The sequence below is a fragment of the Equus przewalskii genome, chromosome 16, assembly GCF_037783145.1.
Source record: "Equus przewalskii isolate Varuska chromosome 16, EquPr2, whole genome shotgun sequence".
Taxonomy (NCBI): Eukaryota; Metazoa; Chordata; class Mammalia; order Perissodactyla; family Equidae; genus Equus; species Equus przewalskii.
In genome coordinates, this window is record NC_091846.1 from 59,847,030 (window position 1) to 59,867,535 (window position 20,506).

The window sequence follows — 20,506 nt, forward strand, 5'->3', positions numbered from 1 at the left end:
AATTGTTGAACGATCTTGTTTTCTGAAAGTAAAATGAATTATTTCTGGTAGTTTGTATCATCTAAATACATGATGATATCTTCTGCATTCAGTGGTCTTTGAAGATGAAATGGGAAATAACTAAACAAATAATTCACTTTGTTAAGCAGGCTTAGTGACACACACACACACACACTCACATATTCACACTTGTATTTTGCAGTGAAAACATGTTTAAATGGTCCAATATGAGTAAATAGTAGCTAATATTCCTGTGAGGATAGGCATAAACCATTGTTTCCAGAGTGTTAAGTGATACAGGTCTTAGAATTTTAGGGAGGGAAAAAACAAAACAAAATATGATATTGATTCTTATTGGCTTGACTAAGAGGGTCTTTGTCCAGGTGAGGCTGGTAAAGGAGGAGTCAGGGCAAATCTTACATCAGTGTTTACTTTCAAGGTAAACACAGAGCCTACCTGGCATAATTGCTAAGAGAACAATCTTTCTAATCTCTCCTTTACTGCCTTACAACGTTTTGCAGTCATCCCATACACTCATTTGTAATTCTCAAAGGATGCAAAGCACTCTCTGACCTGTGTTTTAGCTAATGCAGTTCCTTGTAGCTGTAATATCTGTCTATCTTTCACCTAGTCACTTGTCAAAGTCAAGATCTTGAATTTCGCTTACCCACCATTACCTCAGCCCAAATTAGTTACTCCTTAGATGATGTTTCTGTAGCACTTTATTCTAAGCTCTTGTTATAGTAGTGGATTTTCTTTATTTGCTTAAAACAGTACTTGACTGTGAGAGCCAAGATGGTTGGAATTTTATTCCATTTATCTTTTTGTGTGTCTGTGTGAGGAAGATTGGCCCTGAGCTAACATCTGTTGCCAATCTTCTTCCACTTTATGTGGGATGCCGCCACAGCGTGGCTTGACAAGTAATGCTAGGTCTATGCCCGGGATCTGAAACTGGGAACCCCCCAGTCGAAGCAGAGCATGAACTTAACCACTATGCCACTGGGCTAGCCCCTCATTTATCTTTTCAACCTTAACACCTGAAAGAAGGCATGCATGTAAACATACCCAGTGGTGACAAACTGTTGAACCATCAGTAAGAAAAGAAGACACGAGCCAGACACTGCATGAAATAAATATTATAAAATTTTCTGAATAGTGCAAAAGGCTAAGATATTTAGAGGTCGAATTAGTGGAATTTCATCGTAAGGTGTGAACTTAGTCAACAAGAATAGCTAAAAACCTAGTCCATTGGAAAAAATGTGATGGCTGATCTAACACAATTCCGTGCTACTGACTAATTAACTTTGATAAAACTCATTGGGTTCTCCCCCAGTGAAACTCAAATTGGCCCAAATATCGGAGATTGAGATAAATATTGACCACAATATGCATGTTTGTGGGAGAAATTCCACAAACGGCTCCAAGTTGGATTGAAGAATGTGATAAGACAGAGCTGGTGAAGTATAGAAAATATAAAAAGTAAAAGAAGGTTGTTTTTATTAAAAACAAGTATATTTGGGCTATTTATTATTTCAATACAATTACTTTATTTGGTGGTGTCTGATTTCCAAAATGCCAGCAATAGGAAAATAATATTTGCAGCACAATATTTATGGTGTCCATGTGTCATTTTGATTTTATGGTACTTTTTCATTATGTTAGTGCAATGTTTTTAATAATCAAATAGTGTGTTTTACTACATAAGGATACGTCCTTGGCCCCTAGAGAGCTATAAAGTGACAGGTGATTAATCAAAGCTTTCTTATCTGTCCTTTTGGCTATTCCATTTCCTGATAAAAGGACTTCCCCTGAAGTTCTCTGAGTGTGTGTACGTGTGTGTGTGTGTGTTTTCTCTCTTTCCTCAAAGTAAAATTAATCCTTGAGATGAGTTACGTGCTATACGTATTCCTCATTAGTGCTTCCAGCTGATTTTTGCCTCCTTCTTCAAACAAATAAACTAAATCACACCAACAAATTAATCACCCCCGAACAAAGAGCCCTGAACTACAGAATACTTGAGGTACCATTACACCATTTTTTAAATTATTTATTGTTTTTCTTGGCATCCCCTCTCATTCTTCAAAGAATTTATCATATGGCTCACTGTCTTCCTCTTCACTATTACTCCTGACATCATTCTTAGTCATTCCACATTCACATAAATACATCTTGACCTCTTCATTTCTCACTCCCATGGGTGCACCTTAGACTTCATTATTACCAATTACTGCAATGTCTAAACTCTTTCAACACCATACTCTGTAACCCAATGCATCTAACCTTCGGGTTCACTTTCTCCAGGACCACCTTTGAAAACTGACTGGATCTTACCAAGAACACTAACCCACTGAAACTACTTTTTTCACCATCCAACACCATCTCATGTTCTTTTTTTCCTTCTCATCCGATACAAGTTTAATAACTCATAATTATAATGTTCCTCTCCTTCATATTCCACTACCACACTTATGTTTTTTCACTTCATCAGAATAAACCTAGAAAAATATCCCTTTTAAAATCAACTTTCTAATTCCTGTGGTAGGAAGAATTCCAACATGAACTTGAATGTCCCACATCCTTGTATAATTTCCTCCCTGTCAATGGAAGCAGGGCCTGTGAATATTATGAGCTATCACTCCCGTGATCATGTTATGTTATATAACAAAAGGGATTTTAAAGATGTAATTATGATCTCTAATCAGGTGACTTTGAATTAATCAAAATGGAGACTATCCTGGGTGGGCCTGACCTAATCACGTAAGCCACTAAAAGAGATGGGGAGCAGGAGCATACTCTCCCTTTCTGGCCTTAACAGTGCAAGTGCCAAGATGTGAGATCAGGGGGCCCTGGGGCAAGGACTTGAGGGTGCTCTCTAGGATCTGATAGAGATGCTCAGCTGACTCTCAGCAAGAAAACATGATTCATACTCACAGCTACAAGGCACTTAATTCTGCTAACAATTTGAATGAACTTGGAAGAAGACTTAGAGCTCCAGATGAAAACAGAGCCCAACCGATACCTCGATTTCAGGATTGTGAACTCTGAACAGAGAAGGTAGTCATGCTGTGCCCTTAATTCTGAAATTACAGGAATTGTAAGATAATACATGGCTATGTTTCTAAGCTACTAAGTTTGTGGTAATTTGTTAGACGACAAAAGAAAACTATTACACTTACTCTGTATCTGCAATTAAAAAGCTAAATGAGGCTGGAAAACACACACATATATACACTCACACAAACTGTCTGACTACTTAAATGTATAACAAACTTCAAATGGACCTTTATTTAGCTCTCAAGGCAATCCTACCATATTTTCCTAATCAACTTACCCTTTCATCATCAAAATAACAATTTCTCCCAATTTTTCTATCTGGATACTTTCATAATACTTCCCTCTATTCTTTCTTCAAGCACAGCTGATTGTCTACTTACTTTACTGATTAGATAAAAACACTCACAGGAGACCTTACTCAATCTTTCACCAAATTAACTCTCCATATTTTTATCCTTCTTTTCTACTCTAGAAACAAATTGTTGGTTTTCCTAAGACAAATTGCCATTTTGGCACTGGGCTCTTTTCCAACTACTTGTGGCTTTACTACTTGTATTTGGACCCAATCCTAGTATCATCAAATCCTCCCTCTAAACAGGGATATGCCCATCACTGGAGCCAGTTTATTAAATGGGCTTAACTTAGAAAACGCCTTCCTTATTCAACTATCTTCCAATATGCACATACAGATCTCCTTTTTATTGTCCTTGAGAGAGTTTGGATAGAGGTCTCTTTGGTTTTATGGCTGAAGAGAAGTTTGAGCTGTGATTCTCAAGCTTTTTATGACATAGTATACACGGAAAATGCTAACATGTTTCTGGTACACTGATGGGAAAGGTGAAGCTGTTCCCAGGAATTGACCATCTTCTGGCAGCCTTGGGCTCTCCCTGGTTGTTCAAAGGAATGAGAGAACTAATCAAAGCATCTTCTGCCCTGTGTTCTGTGATGACTCACATTTATTAAACTCTGGCTTAGGGGACTCACTGAAAAGGATTTTTGAAGATAATTAATAGAATTAGAGGTTGATAAATGGTTCCTTTATCCGAAAACTTACTGCCAAAGGCATCAAGAGCTCCAACTGGAGGCATGAGAATGGACATCTTCCCTGGTGTTAAGTGCTGAGCTGGAGACAGTTGGTAGCCACGTTCTGCTTACCTAGAGCGGAATGTGGAACATTTCTTGGGAGCAGTTGACATGTTTCCAAATCTCTGTAGATTTTGGCTAAAGAAGCAGTTTTTGACTCTTGCCTGGAGAAGTGTGAAAGTAAGATATGGGCCTGAGCTGCCTCTGGTTACTGGAAAAGAGAGAGGATTCCAATGGGAAAGGACCATAAATTTTCTCAATGGGGCTAGAATGTACAAATTTTCTCATCAACGCATTAGACGACTTGGAAGAAAATCATGCAAGAATGGTATTAAACAGATCCCACCTGGTAAGGCTAGCTGCCAGAGAACAGTAATTCTATATTGGTAATGGGGAGAAGCTCTCTGTAGAGCCTTCCATAAATCAAGAAATAGTACATTATGGTAGTATCCCAGAGTGGGAGATGTGGACAGAGTGAAGTCCTGAGGAATTTAAAAATGTATCTCAATGACTAATATGAAATTTGAAACGTGTAAATCAGGCATTGTAGAAGTTCTTTGAAAGCTAAAGAAGAATCAATATAAAAGCGAAATAAAATCTTGCTTCTGTTTTCTTTAATTACTCCATTACCATTCATTTTCCTGGAAAATTTTGTAGAAGCAACAGGACAATTATGAAAGAAGAACAGACAAAAAACCATAAGAACAAATCATTTTTGCCCCTCCCCATTTCTATCTCCTAGACATGAGCATTGGAATATGCCTGGCAGAGGAAAAGAATTTAAAAAAATATTTAAGAGATTAAAGATTGGATCTAGAATGGTCATGTTCACATCTGACTATAACCTGAAAGCTATAGAAATTTGAGGCTTATTAAGGCTAATGGAGGTTTTAACATTTCTCGATGTGTTTACCCCTTTTCTTTAGCATATGTGTGTATTATTATCTATTTTTTCATCTTCTACAGATAAGCTAAAATTTCAAGAAAAAAAAGAAAGTGCTAATTAATATTCTGTTACACACTCCTGTGGGGATAACTTTCACCTTTAAAATAAGCCTATTTTGGTCTTCGCATGTCTTCCCAATTATTAGATTTCTAAGCTCTTCTTTATAGGACAATCCCTCAAAATGGGCTTGTGCCTCTAGTTTCTATTTCCTCAGTCCTCCCCCACAATCCCTTGAATCTACTTCAGACAAGGTTTTGTGTCGACCAATACTCATATTACCAATAAACTCCATGTCCAATAGACAATATTTTCCTTATATTGCTTGTTCTCTCAGCAAAATTTGACACGAAAACTTTGCTTTTTTAATAAGTAATTGTTGCATTTAGTTTTCAGGACATAGTCATTCTGTTTCCTCTCATATCTCACTGGATGCTCCTTTGTAAATGCCTTTGCTTACCCCCTAATTCTTCTAGACCACCTATGTTGTGGTGACCTTGGTTCACTCCAATGCCCTTTTCTATTTGTCTGATCTTCTTGGCAGCTCTTACAGTCATGTTAGTGTAAATACCATTTACTGATGACTCTAAAATTTCTATCTCCAACCTTGAAATATTTCTTGGATTCCAGAGTCATATATTTCACTGAAAACTCAATAAAGTCATTTGTATATCTAATAGGCATATCAGAATTTACATATATATGGCAGACAGATTCTAAGATTGCCCCCAATTGTCCCTATTCCCTGATATGCACACTCTTGTATAATACTCTCCCTTTGAATGTGGTCAGTATCTGTGATTTGCTTCTAACAATTCAGATATGACAAAGGTGATAGGATGTCACTTTTGTGATTATATTACATAAGATTGAAAATTGTATCTTGCTACCAAATTAATCTCTCCCTTGTTGCCTTTGATAAAGCAGTCAACTGTGTGAGAAGCACACAGGACAAGAATCCGAGGATAGCCACCCAGTGACAACCAGCAAGGAGCTGAGGCACTCAGTTAACATCCCACAAAGAACTGGAAGCTGCCAACAATTACATGAACTTGGAAGGAAATCCTTCCCCATTCACAGCTCACATGAGACCCAAGCCCTGGCTGACACCTTGATTGCAGCTTTATAGAGACACTGAAATTGAGATCTATGTCTCAATTCCTGACCATCAAAACTGTGTGATAAAAATGTGTCTTTTAATCTTCTAAGTTTGTAGTAATTTGTTACACAGCAATGGTAGTTAATATGTGTTTAGGTACCAGGAGTAGGAGGTCACTGTAGCAAATACCTAAAAATGTGGGACCTTGTTCCTGAACTGAACAGTGGGTCGAGTGATTATATCACAATATTGTAACTTCCATCTTGCTGGCCAACTCTAGTTTTTGCTATTTTCCCTTGCAAGAGACATATATGGCAAAAAACTGAGGCTGCCGTCCGGCTGAAAGATGGCAAGGAGCTGAGGCCCTCAGTCTAACAGGCTACAAATAACTGAAACTGGAAGCAGGTCCTTCCCTAGCTGAATATTAATAAACCCCAGTCCTGACCAGTACAGCAATAGCAGCTTTGTGAGAGACCCTGGAGCAAAGTCGTGCTTGGCTTTCTGTCCCACAGAAACGTTGACATAATAAATGTATGTTGTCTTAAGCCTGTGATGGTTAATTTTATGTGTCAGCTTGACTGCACCGTGGGGTACCCAGATTAAACATTATTTCTGGGTGTGTCTGTGACAGTGTTTCCAAATAAGATTAACATTTGAATTGGTGGACTCGGTAGATGGCCCTCCCCAGTGTGGAAGGACATCACGCAGTCTGTTGAGGGCCTGAATAGAACAAAACATAGAGTAAGAAGGAATTCCAGCCCTTTTTCTTCCTGCCTGCCTGCCCTTTGAGTTGGGACATTGGTCTTCTCCTGCCCTTTAAACTAAGATTTATATCATCAGCTCTCCCAGTTCTCAGGTCTTCTTACTCAGACTAGAATTACACCATTGGCTTTTCTACGTCTTCTGTTTGCAGACGGCAGATTGTGGGACTTCTCAGCCTCCACAGTCACATGAGCCAATTTCTCATCATAAATCTGTCTATCTATCCATCAATTATATACATATATAAAAAATAAAGAATTTCTTTTGGATATTATATTAGTTATTATTGCTGTGTAACAAATTACCATAAACTCACTGGCTTTGTATTAGCCAGGGTTCTCCAGAGAAATAGGACCAATAGGATATATGTACATGTATAAAATATATATTGTATATAATATTAATTATAACTAATTAATTATATAACTATATATAATATATAATTATATATATTATTTATATATGTATCATATTTGATTGGTTCTGCCCAGACAAATACAAAGTCACTGAGTTTATAGTAGTTGTTACACAGCAATAACAACTAATAAAATGTTGAAAAGAGATTCCTTGATTTCCATTGCTCCCCAAGCTTGTTTCTTCCTAAGAGTTCTTTCTCTTGTTAATTGACAACTCAATCAACTTAGATGCTCCTTAAAAACTTTTGGAGTAATTCTTGAATTCGGTCTTTTTTTACATATTGCAAAAATGCTAGCAATTCCTGTCAGGTTGAGGAAATAAACACTTCTCACCACTATCATGGATATGCTATTCCAAGGTACCAGCATCTCTCTTCTAGACCACTGAAATGGCTTGGTAAGGATACAAAGAAATTTTCACTGTATTGTTCATCTTTCTGGTTCTATGCCTACTTTCCTAAAGACGATTCTCTACAATGTCATCAAGGTGAGACTTCTCTACCGTAGGTCAGATTATATCTCAACTCCCCGACAACAGTGCTTTGTACAGAAACTGAAATTTCAACTATGGCGTATGAGGCTTTTCATGCCCTGATCCTTCAAGGCCTCTCCAACTTAGTACTTTACCTTTCTTTTCCTCACTCACTCTGCTTAAACTGGACTGTCAATTCTGCTGCTTCTGGAACGTGTCACAGTGGTCCTAATTCTTGGCATCAGTTCTTTATTCTGATGGGGAAACTCTTCCCCAGGTCTTTGTGAGATTTGCTCTCCTTATTTTAGGATTTTACAAAATAGTCATGTGCTCAGAGGGTTCTTCACTGGCTATGTTATCTAAAATAGCTTGACATCAATACTCATTCTCTTATGACATCTATCACCAACAGATCATTTATTAGCCATTATTTGCTTACTGTTTTTTATCTTCTACACTATTAGAGAAAGAAGGCCAATAACTTCTCTGTTTCATCACTGCTAATTCCTAAGCATCTTTAAATGCACCTACCATAATAGATGTTCAATAAATATTATTTAGTGGGTAAATGAACTAATCAATTATAGCTAATTGGCATCAAATATAGCACTGTTGTTGACTGAGATTCAGACATGCCTTGGCTGAACAAAGTGCTTACACACTCGCTATTCTAATATTCAACTTTTAATATCCTAGCTTTTAATTTTAGTTTTACTTTTTTCTTTGCTGTTTGATTTATTAAGTTAAATAGTCTTTGACAATCCCCATGTACTATGTCTCCCAATAATAATGTTATAACATTTTCACTCCTGTGAGTTATCTTGCAAATAATATTACTAATTTCTTTTAATTTATATTCTGTCCTTTGCTGTCTCTCTTTTTAGTTGAGCTTTATCAGTACGCTTTTCTAGTTATTTACTATCAGTGATGACTTCTATCAGAGCTCTAGTTACCGATGCTTATTTTGTAATTTAGAACTATTTGGGCCTCATAGACTACAAATCAACTCAAAGTAGGAATGTCTAGTATTGATGTGAGCTTAAAAGAGTGCCTAGGGCTTGATGCCCACATAAGAAAGGAGTAAAAATACATGGCATGAATAAAAGACTCAATTTTTAATTAAAATTATGTCATACATAATAGGAAATTCTTCCTATAAGGTAAAAAATAATACATAGTACTGTAGTTATGGATACTGTATTTTCATTGACATGCATCCATAGATAACAAGAAATATTTTTTAATCTAACTCAAATACATTTGGTGTTTTACATTTTACAAATATTTCTCATACATATTATTTAATTTTAGATAAAACTGTACTCCCAGATAATAGTTTTTGATACAATACCAGCTCAAGCAAGCACTCTCTAAAGCTCCACATGGACACTGGTCATTTCTGTATTGTTCACTGCTAAGTGTCCAGAAACTCACATGGTGTCAGGCACTTAGTAGAAACTCAATGTACTCTTGCCTAATGGCCAAATAAATTAATAAACTAGGTCTCAAACCACACAGAAATATCTTGAAACCTACACCTGAGTTATACATTTGATGAAGATTGGAGGCTATATAATTTACAATTAAACATGCATATCAGCTGCATATAATCTTAGTAATTAAGAGTTTACATGCTTTTCTATTGTGGTACATATGGGCCTGATTTTCAATCACCAGCCGCTACATCTATTTGCATGAGGACATTTGTTCTTTGATCACCAGAGACTTCATTGTCCACTTTTGTATATGGTTGGATATGCCAAAGAATTCATCCTGTGACAAGACTCCTCCACCAACGGTTGATGGGAGTTCTATATACATCTCTAAATCCCACAGGCCTTAAGTCGGGTAATTCTCCAGCTTGTTTTCTACATACGCTTAAATCATTGTCTCAAGTTGGCTTCTGGGAGATCCTTAATGAAGAAAGAAAATTTATATGCATGTATATATATATCCATCAATTAGAAAATAAACATAAAAACTCCTGCTCCAAACAGCTATATAGTGTATAAGGGTATAAATGTACACGTGAAAGCTAAGTAGCATGTAGGGTAGACTGTCCCAATTATCAATTGATTGCCTATCTACTCCAAACTCACCATTACACATCTTTCTTTGTGACATTGGAGCTGTATCTGATAAACATTTCTCCTTTGGGAGCTGGAAACATGTTAGACCTTGTCAGTAGAGAGGGTTAGAACGCTCACTGAAAGAAGAAGACTCTCTCTTCTTGGCTTTGAAGGCTTTGCACTCTTCCTCATAGGATGTGGCTGCCAACAGAAAGCTTTCTTGCTAGTGGGCAGATTCCTAGTCTATTCTCTGCAGGAAACCCAGTGGTGAACACCCTCTAGCAAGTTTCTCCAGCACCCAGTGGATGGGTTCTTAGCAATTTTGCTGGCATCCCAGTGGACAGCTTTCTACTGAGTTCCATGTTACCCAGTGTGGAATTTCCTTCCTGCCAGCCCCAGCTTGCAATGCCTTAGCAAATTGCTCTGCCATTCAGTGGGCTACAGATTTAGTCTCTTGAAGGAGATCTAATCCTCAGTTTTAAGGATTGGAAAGTGGGGAACCTCCTCTAAGTGGCTTCCCATTGCATATGCTCTTCCATTCTTTAGCTTCTTCTTTACCTATACTATTAGTTTATCTCTGGTTACTAATTAATAATTTTATGTTAAAATTTTTCCTCTTCAAACAACTGATATGATTTCTGTCCTCTTAATATGTCTTTACTAATATATCTAGTAAATATTGATTGTTCAAATATTGGTCATATAATTTTTTTTTCTCCTAAGGAAAATTAGTCTGGAGCTAACATCTGTGTCAATCTTCCTCAACTTTATATGTTGGTTGCCGCCACAGCATGGCTGATGAGTGATGTAGGTCTGTGCCTGGGATCTGAACCTGTGAACGTGGGCCGCCAAAGCAGAGCATGCCAAACTTAACCATTATGCCATGGGAAGGGACCCCTTGCTCATGTAATTTTAAATGTTTTTTTCTTGAGAAGGTAGGAAGGATACTTTTCCTTAAGTGTGCAAAGTGCTTTTAATTCAAAAAGAGTTTCAAAATGACCAATGATCTATAGGGAAAAAAAAAATGCAGGAAACCAGGAAAGAATCAGAGCAGATTGGAATGGAGGTGGTGTCTCCATCTGGAGCTGAGAGATGACAAAGTTTCTCTTAAGCTTTCAGATGCTTCAGATTGAAATGGAGGACTTCAGTGATCAGTCATAAACAGTGATACTGACAATTTGTGACAGCTTGATCTGTAGTTCTCTTTTTTTTCTTTTAAAGATTGGCACCTGAGCTAACAACTGCTGTCAATCTTTTTTTTTTTTTCCTGCTTTTTCTCCCCAAATCCCCTCAGTAGATGGTTGCATAGTTTTTTTAGTTGTGGGTCCTTCTAGTTGTGGCATGTGGGACACGGCCTCAACATGGCTTGATGAGCGGTGCCATGTCCACACCCAGGATCCAAACCGGTGAAATCCTGGGCTGCTGTAGCAGAGCGTGAGAACTTAACCACTCAGCCATGGAGCTGGCCCCTGCAGTTCTTTTTTAATATAATGCCCTTCTAATTGAAACTCTTTAGATTGGTCTGTTGTCAAGAAAAACATACACATAATACGATACTTCCCTAACTGCCCCTTTTCTGAATTATATGTATCATATTTTTGAAATTGAAGTATGCATAACAAGAAAAATACTGTTACACACCATGTGTTCAAATGATAATAATGGATCATACATTCATGACACAGGAAAACTACTGCTACTTAAAGACAATTCAGTACTTATACCATTGGCAAATATTTTCTTGTGTACTAAGGCATTATGTGCATAACTAATCCTTCAGCTGTCACCTTTGCTGTAATTGCATTGACTTGAAATGACCCTATTTATAAGAATTCTTCAGCGAAGCATGACAAATTTCATTTCCTAACATATTTTTTTTTTCCTAGAAGTGTTCACAAATGTTGTCTGGATGAAGTGCCTACTCTTGCCTAGAGGTGTTATTATGTGAAAGAGAAGTTGGAGATGTCATTATGATGTATAATTTTGTGGATGAAATATATAATACTGCTAATAAACTTGTGACTAAAATTTAGTTTGATTGTAACTAATATTTAGCTTGATTTTTGTAACACAATATTAGCTTGATATTATAATATAAATCATGGTAATTATATTTATGGAGGTAATTCTTGTTTTACAATTTTCTTCAAAACTGTTAAATCTGAAGTCAATTTCAAGGCTGTTGGAAAATGTGAAAATAAAACCTTTGCTATAATTATGACCTCAAATGATAGATGAAAATACACACAGATATTATATATGGCAGAGTTATCAGGAATCATCAATTTTTATATATATATACACACTTAATATACATTTATATATAACACAATATATATAATTTTTATATATACAAACAACCTCATCTTCTTTCAGAAATAATAGTCATACTACCGCTATACAATTATACTATTGATCATATCACATCACTGTTCTCACCAATTCCTAACGGATTTACCTTTTTCTTAGAGATTTAACATGTCATCAGAGTGTTGGTATTATTATTTTTTGTCACTGTTCGTCTAATAAGGAAGAAAGGAAATGAAAGCAGGGCAAGAAAAACTTGCTCCAGAAGTACTTAAGACACGTTCAGTATTAACGACTTAACAGAGTTTGTTTTAAATCATGAATACAACATATTGTCCCAAGAATGTTGACTGAGGACATGTTTACCTTCCCCAAATCCCTGTGAACAAAGGTAAATCTATAGAAAATCTATAACAGTACAGAGAATCAGTATATATTTATGTGTTGTGGGGGAGATGGCAGGGGAGATATCAACATTCCTATATTTTAGTGAATTTATGAAAGAATAAATCACATTGGTTCACATCCAGCAAAGATTAGGAACCCCAGCCTGGAAACACTCTGAAGGAGGCAGCAGACAAGGGGTTGCCTGTCTCTCTGCTCAGAAGAGGTAGATATGGAGAGTTGTTTGTACTTGGAAGAAATCGTGGTAGATAATTTATAGGCTGTCTAGTGAGGAAAAATAGTTTTGCCCTGTATTTGTATCTATCTCAACCTCATATTATCAGCACAGATAATTTTTGTCCTCATGCCAAGAAATGAAGCAAGTATCTGAAAAATTGAAATAGCTACCTGGGGAGATATGGAGTTCTTTATGTAGGTGATAATTTATTATTTGAAAAGTCTCTTCATTTTACCTTGGAAATGAGGGAACAAAAGTCTACTGCAGGCTACTCCACCATCCACGCATTTTAAAGCAAAAATCCAAATGCTTGCTTCACTTACATACACAGAACTCGGCTCAGACAGATTCATTTAGAAACGTATCTGTTCATAGATGAAAGATGAAAGAAGAAACTCAGAGATGCAATCTACATTAATCAACCTTCTTGTTTATTCATATACATTACTGATATTATATTTGGGGTCAGCAAACTGTAGCCCACAAGCCAAATTCAGCCCACCATCACTTTTTGTTTAGCTGAGAACAAAGCTCTTTGTTGAGCTAAGAATGGTTTTCACAGTTTGAAATGGTTGGAAAAAAATTAAAAGGTAAATACTGTTTTATAACATGTAAAAGTAATATAAAATTCAAATTTTGATGTCCACAAATAGAGTTAGTTTCAGACATAGACACACTCATTCACATGTATGGACGGCTTCATGCTACAATGGCAGAAGTGAGTAGTGAAGACAGAGATAGTACAATCTACAAAGAGAAATAGTTTGTCAACCCTTGATTTTATGTGTATCTATATCTCTTTATATAGATGTCTATCATTATCTATATCTATAGATATTTATCTACAAATCTATATATTTCTCCATCAGGAAATAAAATAATCAAACCCAACAAAGCAAAGATAATTAAAGAAGCAAGATAACCTTTTAACAATTCTCAAATTAAATATTCTACTATAAATTTGAGAAGATGGTATACTCAATAATCATGATGAAGAATACTGAGAGATCAGAAAACAAAGTTCATAAAAATGTAATAAAATTTATGAAATTACAAGATAATAGAAGATTTACTGGCAAATAAAGTCAAAAAATTATTTGGAATATAAAAATAAAAGGATAGATGAAAAATAGAATAAATTAAAAAAAATATATATAAAGAGATGAAACCAGTGGCTGGCTTATCATCCATGGAATGAAAGATTTTAAACAAGTAGAGAATGAGAGGAGAAAAATAGCAAACAAATACAGGAGAAAATATCCCATATTAGAAAGAATATACACCTATAAATCTCATCATACTAAAATTTTCCATTTAGTTTTGTACAGGGTGAATGAAAAATGAAAATTACACAGGAAGACATATCCAAAATAAATTACATAACTCGACCAATAAAGAAATAATCCTAAAGGTTTCTATGATGTATGATACATAACAGCTGGTAAAATGCTAACTAGTGACATCAGGCTTATGAATCACTCTGAACACTAAAATAAAATGTAGCAAAGCCTTTACAGATTTGAAGGTAAGTAATTTGTACTTTGATTTATTTCTCAAACACAACATGAATTTTTTTTTTTAAATTAATGGACAACATAAAAAGATTTTGAAATAATCAAGGACTCGGAAAGTTATGTCTTTCATCATTTGTGTAAAAAAGAACTTCATACAGATTCTTTAAAAAGAAAAAAGGAAAGTAAATACAGGTTCTAGAGCCAAAATTCAATAAAAGAATTATAAGGTTGATGTCTGTGCAGCAGGTAATCTGTGTTATAACAGCAATCCACGGGCTTTGAAAATCTTTCCACAAAGAAAGAGGATTCATTTTTTAAAATAGTATGATTAGGAGGGCAAAAATTATATTGTTTTGGTAAAGTAAGCATGTGTTTTCTGTATTAGGGAAAAACATGGGTGTTGGAAATCTTAAAACACAAACACACCAAAGAAAATTTGTCCTGTAAGAGCACAATTCAAATACAAAAGAAAATTAAAACAAACTATTAGAGGAACTGATATGATTTATGAAAAGAAAATTGGTTTGAAATTGTTTTCTAGAATAATGGCCTCAGAGGAACACGGATCTAAAGTGACACATGATTGCTTTTCCTTTCCTGTGAATCAAACATGCGAGTGACATACACCAATTATTTAAAGAGATTAATGGAACTATCAGGGAAAAAATAAACACTTTGTGAATTAATCGAGCTGTAAGACAAAAGCTTGTGCCCTGTACTCAGAGGCCTAAATGTCTTAAAATTTAAACTTTTATTTTATAGGCTAACCCACCTAAACCTGCAGGCCTCTAATTGATGACTGCCATTTCGTACTGCAGATGAAGGTAGTGACATGAAAATGACATCAGAAATATTGCCAAGAATGTTCAATTTTTTCAGTCAACATATAGAAAAACACAGAACAGAAATTTATTTAAAGAGTCCAAAATCTATAAACTTGAACAATGTTAAAGTAGCACATAGGTGACATAAAGATGAAAGGGAAGCCAATGAAAGTTGATGTACAAAAAGGATTTTAATTTCCTCATCTCCTATAATAGGTAAACGATTCGTTTTAAAACTGACGAGAAAAAGTACTGTTTTAAGCTTGCTATTTTAAGATTTAAGGCTCACGATAGAAGGGAAGCTGACTTAAACGAGTGATTCAGTACATATTCAAATCCCTTTTCTGCTATAAAAACAGAAATTCTGGATGAAAGTAGTGATTGGTTAGAGGACTGTTGTGCTGGGTGCCTGGACAAATCCTTTAAGAGAAAACCACTAAAAACGTGGAAAAAATATTTTAAAATGTGGTATTTAAAATTCCAATGAGCTCACTAAAATTTAAGGACTTCTCAGACTAATTCTAACAGAAATTGGGAACTGAGAGAAGTAAACAATGCATTGAAGAGGGTTTTGGTCATAAGGGCCTTCCTAAATCAGTAAAAAAAAAAAAAAAAAAAAAGAAAATCAGGATTTCAGTTTTCACCAGTTCTTGGAGTTTACAATTCAGAACATAAAATTCCAAGTCCAGCAATGTATGAGTTTAATAAGAGGATTTACCCTGTAAAACCATTAATCATAGGTTAAGGATGAGCATAAAATAATGCCCCATGCCCGTTGACATTTAAGGGAAATTACCATAGGCTTGATGAGAAAATAGGGGGAAGAAACGAAACCTCATCGCTGAAAAATTTAAGCATAAAATTGTCTTCACTTAGCTTTGCAGTTGTCCAAAATTGTCAAAGAAAAAATGAAGTGATATTTATTCTTGAGAGAGGCATTAGTTAATCACTGTATATAATTGTCAGTTCTTTATGAAGGTCTTTGCATTGTGTCAGATTCAAATTAGTATCACGAATAAATTTCCAATTAAAATGAACAGCTCACAGCAGAAAGTTATTAACCACACAAGGAGGAAGCTGCCGCAAATAAAAACCAGTAGAATGAGTTCTGCAGACGTTGAGTACTAGAATTTGGGGATATAAAATGAAAAATAACTATGATTATTGTTTTCAAAGGTAAACATCACATTTAACATACATGAGGAGAAATTGAAGCTGTATCAAATGACTATTCAGGCATGGAAAATGAACTATTAGAATTTTTAGAAATAAATACTGAATAATTGAAATTAGAAATCAATACATAGGGTTCACGGCAGTATAACTGTAGCTGATGAGAGAATTAATAAAGTGGGAAATATATTTGAAGAAATGTTTACACAATATAACACAGATATTCAACGAGATGGGAAATATGGAACAGAAGCTAAAAATATGGAAGAATAATTTGTAATATATGTAATATAAGTCTAACTGGGATTCCTTAAGAAAGGAACTAAAAAATGGACAGTCTATATTAGAAAATTAATATTGGAAATATATCTAGAAATGTTGAGAGAAACCAATCAAAACATCCAAGTAATGCCTCCAAAAATAAGATAAAGGGAAACCCATATGTAAAATTGTTTATAATATCTATATTTATTAACATTAAGTTAATTTTGTTTTTAATATCTATTCAGATTGTTATATTTAACATCTATGGTCATATTAACCTATCTATGTTTGATTTTATATATTTATTTTATCTGTAATGTGTGTTATCATATTTATCTATTTTTAATTTTATCTTTATTTTATATGCTATAATACAGTGTATATGTCATATAATATCACATTTAGCTATATTTTATATCTATATTTATATCTTCTATATTTAATATTTATATATTTACATATTATGAATGCAAACATTTACTATCTGGAGTAGAGATGATTATTATTTACTTACATTCAAAAATTATGCTGATTCTCTATGTTCAATTTTCACCTCCTGGGGTGACTCAGTGAGAGCTAGATGAGATACCACCCTTACACACTGGAGTTTGTACAGTAGGCAGGAAATCCAGAGAATATAAATCTGAGCAATCATATAGGAGAGGGGTACCTATGACCCCTACCCATCTCTCCTGAGATAGAAACATTTTTTCTACCGTAAACTAATTCCCAATCAGAACATAAAAGAGAAGGATCTTGGGATCATATCATTCGGAACATTAATAAATGTCTCCCAGGAGAAGGCTATCTCCACAACCCAAGCTCCATTTGCGTTTTAAATGTAAACACATATATCCAGGCAAATAAATGCCTCTGGAGTTCTAATAATCTGTTTGGTCATGCTTAACTTCCGATGCTTGAGTTTTAGCCCATGTCCTAAGTTTCTGTAAAAATTTCTCAGAAAGCTCTAACTATGCAGAAATGTAGAAATATTTTCTCCATAGTCCCACCATAGTAAGATTTCAGGACATAGAACTTCAGAAATAGTTATGTAAAACTATAAAAAGGAAAAATATACTTAAAATGATGGTGGACTTTTCAACAATGTTCAACACTAGGAAAGAGAAACACCATGTATTCAAAATTCAGAGAAAAGAAAGCTTTAAACCAGAAATGTTATTTTTCAAAAATAAGAGTGAGAAGAACCAGAAAAGCAAAAATATAGAATTTTCCACTATTGGACCATGACTAAAAATAAATCCAGAAGGTGCATTTAAGGTAAAAGAAAAATAAACCTGGATGTAAATCCAGACATGCAAGGAGGGGTGAAAAGAAAAAGAGGCAAATAATTAAGCATATAATTGAGAGGAGTAAAATAGAATAAAGGAGATGTAAGTAAAAAAGTTAATTTTTTAATTCTATATAAAATTTGCACATTATAATTTTTAAGAAAATTCTAAAAGTTTAAAAGTTGAGTGAAGAACTTTAAAATTAGTAGAGTTAACAAATAGAATATGAAAGAAAGTTTTAATCCACCCAAATATAGGCAAGAAAAGAGAAAAAATAAATATGGAAATGCTAGGACATAAGGACAAAATAATACAGTAAAATAAATTTAAATATATCAGTAATTATAGTAATTATAAATATACTAAATTCTACAATAAAAAAGTAAAGCTGTATTAAGGGGAAAAAAAACCCTCAGCTATTTGTTACTTAACATAGAAATATCTAAAACAAAATGATAAAGGAAAGTTGAAAGCAAAAGGATTAGAAGTAGAAACAATCCAAGAAAAATTACATTAAAAAGACAAATTGAAAGCTGATGAATTTATCTAAATTTCAGGAAAAATAATCTTGCTAGATACATAAAATATCAATTCTTTATGATGAGTTTCAATTACTCTCCAAAAATATGTATTCTCATAATAACATAGCCTCTAAAACAGAAAGTTTTTTTTAAAGTTATAATGAAAAGAAGGAGCTCCATAATCATCCCAGAAAATTATAAAATGCTTTATTAATTAAAGTAATAAACAAAGAGCAAGAATACGAAAGATTTAAATAACATGATAAATAAACTTGTACTAGTATGTACTATTAGATATTACATATCAAATTGTAGAAAAGATTTTTTCAAGTATAAATATCACATCTTCAACAAAAGATATTATGACGTATTGATACATAAAACAAGTTGAAACCCCCTTTAAGGCATTAAAGCATACATTAAGCAGAATACATTCTCTGACAATAATGAAAGTAAGCTCATAGTGAAAGGTTATTAGATCAATTTTGTAAATTTGAGAATTGAGAAGCATTTTAATACCACATGGGTCCAAAAGGAAATCATAATAGAAAATAAACCTATATATCTATACTGAATGTGTATCGAAACTTAGAGAATAAAACAAGTGCTATTTTAGGCTGATATTCTAGTCTTACATGCTTATATTAGAAAAGAAAAACAAGTAAACATTGTTAGGCAAACAGCCATCTCAAGAAGTAATAGAAAGAAAAGCAAAATAAATCCAAAGAGAAAAGAATGAGGGAAATGGTAAAGACAAAGAGAAATTCAAAATAGAAATCAAAATACAATAAAGTAGATAAACTTAGGGAAGCATACCACTCTGGCAACTAGGTCTTCTATACTCATAGAACCTAGAGATGCAGGGCCAGAAATGCACATTTTTGTTAGTACATTACTGCAGTGATTGTAACAAGGGCCACTTTTATTCCCAATCTTAGTTCCAACATCTGTGTATTCTACCTCTTGTGAAAACAGCACCATATAGTGACAATTGATATAGAGTGTACATCACACCCGGAAAAAAAACTCTCTTTTCTCATACAGTATCATCTTGGAGACTGCAACTCAAAATCATCTTCAAAAAGTACTTGTATCCCACTATCAGGGTATCAGAATTGTATCCCTCTTTCAGACTATTAGTTTCTCTGTGCTGTAGAATGTAGAAAGACATGAATTCTTTTGTCATATGCTCATGGTCATATGTCACAAGTATTTTGCTGTTTAATGAGGTCCTTGCTTTGAAGTGATGTTCAGCAGTACTCCGTGTTAATGGACCAAATATATTACAAGCTCTCAGATAGCAATACTGGCAGGAAAAGTCAATCTATATCTGCAATATGTGTATTGGTTCCAGTTAAGATAAATCACTGTCTCTTCTATGTTGGAGGAGATCAAACACACCCAACTTGCCACCAAGTGTCTAGGTAGTTTCCTCAAGGGGTGTTTTCCACCATTGGCAGGTTGGACTCTTGGCAGCAGTAGTAGCTAGATCAACCTTAGGATTTATGCTGTTGGATGCACAACCGCAAATCCCTGTCTCCATAGCCACTCCATTCATCTGGGGTAATGAATGCCTGATGTCTGAAACTGGATGGTATCAACTGGCTGTCATTCAGTCTACTTGGTTGTTTAGTATCTCTTCCATGGTAGATAATCTATGATGGAAGTTCACATGAAATACAAGATTTGTCTTACTTTGTGCCAACTTTGTTAAGTCCACTCATAAGCCTCTTCTACGAACCTCCTTATGCCTTATCTTTTAAACTTTCTCCTTACTAGCTCCTATCAACCAACAAAAATATTTACCATTATTCTTAAATCTGTGTGTATTCTGACCATAGGCCACCTCTTTTTTCACTTGGAGTGAGTGAATAGGTATATTCCTCAAGTTCTGCCGACTGGAGCAGTTTGCCCTCACTTCTCTGTTTCATGTTATTTCAGCCTTACTGTACCCCTGAGCAGGTCTGTAGCACAATATAATTGCATATTAGATACAAACTGTGCTGATGCATCAGAGACTCATACTCCTCCTCTTTCAGTTCACTATAAGAGCACACCGCATACTGACAGACATAGAAGATGGAGAGACATCAG